Below are 6007 nucleotides of genomic sequence, written 5' to 3'. Positions count from 1 at the left end.
CTGAAACTAAGACAAATGATGGCATTCTTGGTTCCTCAGATCATATAAGCTTTAAGAATAATGCACTGGACTCTTTATAACTTTGACTTAGAAATCATGGAGCCAAATCTGTTAGATTGTTAAAGCTTAAATTTTTGCCAATGGTCTATGGTCCTTCCTTCTTATAGAGAAATGTAGGTCATCTGTCCAGCACTCAAGGAGGCTAAAAATTGTTGTTGGCTGAGGGGTTCCCAGACTGACCAGGATGGACTCTGCCCCTAAGAGCACCAGCAGGTTTCTTTGGCCACCTCTGCCCATCCCAAGCTGAGCTTGGAAAAGACCCACTGTCTTGGAATTATAGCTATATTGGTTCCCAGGTCCTGGCCGGGTCTCAGTCTTAGCTTGGAGGGCAGGGCAGGTATGGCCGGTAATGGGGAGGAGTGAGAGAAACTTATTAGGACTTGCCTAATTATTGAGCTTAATTTTTGCTGCTTTGGTCACTTGAAAACCTTCCCACACCTTTGCACCAGAAATCTTGTATGGAGAACCTACTTGGGACCCAGGTGGCCTTTTCCCGGAGTGTTGTCTGTTATTGTTTAAAATGGAATTACATGGCACTTTGGAATTTTGTTGGAAATATGACATAAATTGAGTGTTTTGCAGGTCAAAAAAACAAAACCCATTTTTTTTCCCCTGCTGCACAGAATGTCTGTCGCTGGGTGACAGGATCGAACAAAGTTGTAGTCGTATCTAATGACCTCTGTATTCATGTATTATTTGTGATTCTATACAGGTCTCTTTGGCAGGGGCCGGAGGCAGGGAAGGGGAGACCAGAGGCCTGAGGTTCAAGAGCTGTGGGCTGGGGTCTTGTGAATGATGTATGGTGTATTTAGTTTCCAGTGAGATAGAAACTGGCTAGCCCAGTGGCATTGGTAAGGAGAGACATGGAGCTTTGCTACTCCTTGTTCTCTTCTTCACTTGGTTAGAGAATACTTTACCTGAATCTGAGAAATCCACAAAAAATTGTTTCAGCTGCCTAGGAGGTAGTGATCCAGAGCATGTCTTATTCTGATTTTTAAAAGCTTTTACAGGTGTTTGTTTAAATGATAGCTTCATCTTCTGCCTTAAGAGATTCTGATAAAGGTTGGAAATAATGGGCAAAGGCAATGGAACATTCTTTCTGTCATTTCCATAGACTGAGGGAAGGCTGGCAAATTAACAAAATGGGTTGTCTTTTAAGGAGGAAGGATTCTGTCAAAGAATCAAAATATGGTCTAGGAACAGCGAAGGAAAGGAGAATTGAAGAACATGGGGCTTCTCAGTAGAGAGGCGCAAAAGGTAAATGGAGCTTCAACCACCCTTAGCAACCTGGCTTTCACCCTGGGTTTGGCAAGCTCAAACCAAGCATAGGATCTGAGGGATCCCCAGGAGGAGGCATTCTCTCCCACTTTATGCACATTGATCTCACTCTTGTTCCCTATAAATATTCATTTCCTAAAGATGTGGTTAAAACAGACTTTTCATCTCAAGCCATAATGGAAGCAATAAAAACAATTATATGACTCCTTGCATCTTGTTGACATGTGAGATGATCTTAATGGCTGTATCCAAGCAAGGACACACCAGACCCTACAAGCCTTGTTTCATTTATGTAGACCTAGACAAGGATTAACTCTCCAGTTCCAGTACAGAAAGAATTTGGATATTTCTAGATGGGTCCTTAGGAAGGAGGCATGTGTTTTAGTGGCTTCTTTAGTGCTCATCATTCCCAGATTTCTCCTTTTGTGGCAGGCTGGTGCCTTATTGTTTCCCTTCATAACCAAAAAAGACCATGACATCCGATGAATGATAGCATGACATGCATATTGATTATTAAGGGGGATATTGCGCAGAGTTCCTTCTTACTGCTTTTTCCAGAACCATCATCATCCCGTGACCTGATTTAATAGGAAACGGGACTTCTGTTTCCCAAATTGGCGAGGCACCATGGCTAGGCAAAGTGCCAGTATATGATTCTCTAACTTGGAGACTTCAAATTAAACCCACTTACCATGAAGTGTTGATATTAACCCATTTCTTCCTTCCTTTTTGGGAGAATCTGCTATTGAGTTGAGATTGACATTTAGAAAGATTTTGGGAATAAAATGAATGCATTGGCTTAAGAAACCTCTTTCAGCCATCATTTACTTGAGGAAATAGATAATGCAACATATAGTATTCTAACACCTTCTCATAGGACTGTCTAGTACAAACCAACAAGGATGTGAGTTTGAGGTCATTGGTCCCTATTTATATCTTGAAAGCTAAATCCCTGCCATTGTTTATCAGCTAACTAGTTATTCGAAGTATCACAGTGATGGGTCAGGACATTTGCTTCAAAACAGGATTACATAATAAGGTATGACTCCTCTAGAAGAAAAAGACCATATGGAGCAGGAGGCCTTGTGCCAACCCGGGTAGCACTGAAAGAGCATTTCTGGGGCTTGAATTTGGGCTTTTTCTCCCCAAGGAAGCCCTTTTAAATCTTTTATAAATTGAACTGAATTGAGTCATTTGTCCTGGTTTGCCACCCTGAGGAGGTGATCTTTTCTGACAAGTTCTGTTTCACTTAGAGAAGGCGTTCTCTCCCTTAATCCAAAGGCCAAGTATGAAATTTCTCCAACATGAAGTGGTATCAATGTACCCAAAGAGCTCTGGCTAACATTGCTAGAAGAGAAATTTGAGACAAGTGCTGAACCCAGTAAATTTTTATCCCAAAAAATTAGCAAAGGGCAGCTAGGTTATTTTTAATTCTGTGATCTCTCTTCCTCTCTACAGACCCTTCCTCTGACCAGGATGTTGTTTCAGGGCACCCAAAAGCAGGAATGCCCATTGATTGAATGGTCTTAAGTGTGTGGACTTGTATGGACCCTTGAAAAAGACTTGATTGAATTTTCAGAGCACCTGTTCCTGTGCCTTTATGTGTTAGAATAACTTGGAGAGTTTTTTCATAGTCTGTACACTTTGGGGGAAAGGATGAATCTCTTATTTGTGAGGTTAAAAATAACAAAAACCCCTCCTCCCACTAACTGGTGCTTTTTGCCCTTAATATTGCCAAGGAATAGAGTTAACTTTTGATAATCCTCAAGAGGTATGTTCAAGAAAAGTGTCAAGCTCTTTTGTTTTCCTACTGCTGATTTAGTTGTGAGAAATCTGTAGTACCCAGAGCCTCTGTGATGTCACGTGTACAGGTTCTTTTCCCCCAGAATGTAACTCTTAAAATAAAAATTGTCATATAACACGTGGGACTCCATTAATGTATGTTGTGAAAGCCCAGCAAACCTGGCAGCCAGAGAGGATTGTTGAGGAATGGTGGACAATGGGTTGTCATAGGATAGTGGTATTGGCACAGAGGCAGTTGCCATGCCTTCAGAGTTAACTGGTCTGCTCATTCATTCCTGCCTAGGAAACAAATGCTTCTATTTGAGTCTTTATAGGAAGTACACATAGAAAGTGGCAGTTTGTACTCAGCATCTTTCCATGGTGGAATGAAAGCTACATTTATATAATGAACAATTTGAACAGGTGAAGAGAGTTGTGACTCTGGGACCCTTCCAAGCCACTTCAACACTTTGTATTGCAGGCCAGAGCAGATGTGGACAGCATCTCCATCAGTAGAGCTGATGCCTCCCCAGGACCTGCCCACCCTGTTTGCACCTTTGGGTCAGCACAGCAGACAAGGCTGGTTTGTGTGTCAGTGCATGCTGTCTAGTGGGCCACCCTGAAAAAAGTAATGACCTTATCGTTCAAAAATGAGCAGCTGCACCTGTCCTGTCACTTCCTATGGCTTTGGGGAAAAGAGGGAAAATGGTGCCTCTCATTTTACTTAATGAGAACATGGAGATCTTAAAGAAATAGAATATTCCTCAAACCTTGTTTGCCATTATAGACCTAGAGTTAAGGTCTGGCCCCATGAATGAGAGGAGGCACAGGATCCATATTTAAGGGGTGTCCAATTCAATGAGAAACAGACTCAAATGAAGAAAAACACTTTTATTTTGTACACATGCTCTGTCCTCCCTTTGACTACAAGACAGCCTCGTAAGAAGACTGGACTATCTCCTACTGCTTCCCTCCTGTCGCAGCTATCTGTCTTGTGGCTCACACCACTGTGGCAGCCTATATACACACGCACACACTTATCCTACAAGCGCAAAGATGCCACAAAAAGTGGTTTCACCACAGTGGGAGTCTTCCTTTTCATTTATGAAAGGGCAATGCTTTGTCTGAGGACCCAAAACAGAGGCTCACTGCTGGTCAGGGTCCAGCCAGCTCTTCCTGATTCCCTAGAGTGAAACTAGGATGAAGAAGGGATACAGCAAATAAAATCATCGCTCAGCTGAACCAAGTCAGTTGAAAATGGTATATCCCAAAATAGAGAAAAGCAGTGATTCGCTATGGAAAGTGGGAATTGGTTCAGGAATCCAGTCATTTATCAGACCACTGCTCCAAGGTGAGGGGGACAGTGGTTTGAAAACACAAGGTCTCATTTCTCTCCACACTTCGGCAAAAGTAGGCAAGTCTCAATGGTGACTTTTCCAGGGGGTGAAACTTCTGGATATGACCTCTGTTATTCCCCCCCCCCCCCACATCTGTCCCCCATGAATGATCCAAATAAGGCTCACTCCTGGAAGAGGAGAGTGGTGAAGAGTGAGCACCAGTGGATAGGTCGGTCCTTCGATGGCCCTTTGCAACTGCTCCTGCCTACCTGGGAAAGATGCTTCTGGAGTTGGTTGGTTTTTGCTTTTCCCTAAGAAATCAGGCCAGTGTGGGTCTATGGGCCATGCTGCTACCCATTCGCAGGAAGGATGGCTATATTTCCCCTGAGTTGACTCATTTAAAGAACAGGTATTTAGGAGAGAAGCTTGTGCTGCAGACATCTGCTCCCTTGGGACCAGATCCAAATGACCCACAGCTAAGTAAGTTAGAAGCAGCATTTTAGGTTCTATACCCATAACTAAGTTTCTACATTTTTGCCCAGAGCCAGGCGGCCCCAATCAGGAGCTGATAATACTGAATTGTTGGATTGCTTCCATTTTCATTCACTTTCAGCTTGATGACACCGTCTCCTTCCAGGTCCTCTGAACTCCACAGTAGGGCTTCCAAAAAGTGGAACCTGGTTGTTACTCGATAGTTAGGCAATGGGAGAAGTTGTGGGCAGGCACCTCCCTCTTTTGGCTTCAGGGACCCCTGATGGGGGTCCCTGATTGCTTTCTGCCTGGCTCCTGGAAGACAGGGTCACATCACCTGGGTGAATGGTAGAACCCTTTTGGAGTCAGCCTGCAGGCAAAATAAAAGACAAAGCAGGATAAATCATTGGATTGGAATTGATCTGAGTGCTTTCATTGGAGTCAGAACAGGTTAGAAGCCAAGGACAGCTGCTGGGAGAGGTTAGGTTCATATTATGAGTCAGCATGGTGGGCCAGTCTCAAGGATGGGAAGCCAATGAACTAGATGGAAAGCTGCTCGGTGTACCAGCCCTTGGTCCCCCCTATGTGGAGTTTCTGGTGGCCTCCTTGCATAATGCTGCTGCAGAGTCAAGAGTCCACAGAATCATGTATCAGAGTCGGAAAGCAATCTGGCTAAGCCCAGGAAGGCCTAGTGATCTGCTTGGGGCCATGCAGCAGGTTAGTGGTAGTGCCAGCTCCAATAAACAATCTGCCAGCTCTCTGCCCCACGGCTCAACTATGCTGACACTACTCCCATTCCTCAGCAGTGAGATCTCTGATTAGCACCCTCATCAAAGTCTAGTATTTCATGTTCAAGAAGATAGACAAACCACCAAATTAAGATGGGGAAAAGAAAAAAGATCAAGCTATGCCCCCCCACTCTGGTGGGAATGACTTCTCTTCCCTTTTTCAAAGAGCCATAGAAAAGAATCATGGGAATCTCAGGCAACATTGAAGAACCCTTTATTTTACAAAGGAAGAATGGGTCTAGAGAAGCTGAATGTTTGTGCCCTAGTTCTACAGCTAGGATAAGACTTGGA

At 43.8% G+C, this 6007-nt stretch overlaps 1 protein-coding gene across 1 annotated transcript in view; it reads right to left on the bottom strand.

The window, feature by feature from the left end:
* Positions 1 to 4595: 4595 nt before the first annotated feature.
* The window catches only part of LOC141488493 (myomegalin-like), a 40562-nt gene continuing 39150 nt past the window's right edge, over positions 4596 to 6007 (bottom strand). Inside the window, 1 exon segment of the mRNA XM_074188600.1 lies at positions 4596 to 5298. The gene's annotated coding sequence lies outside the window, so the exon portion shown is untranslated.

The sequence above is a fragment of the Macrotis lagotis genome, chromosome 5 (genome assembly GCF_037893015.1).
Source record: "Macrotis lagotis isolate mMagLag1 chromosome 5, bilby.v1.9.chrom.fasta, whole genome shotgun sequence".
NCBI classification, from domain to species: Eukaryota; Metazoa; Chordata; class Mammalia; order Peramelemorphia; family Peramelidae; genus Macrotis; species Macrotis lagotis.
This window is presented reverse-complemented; position numbering and strand designations above follow the sequence as displayed.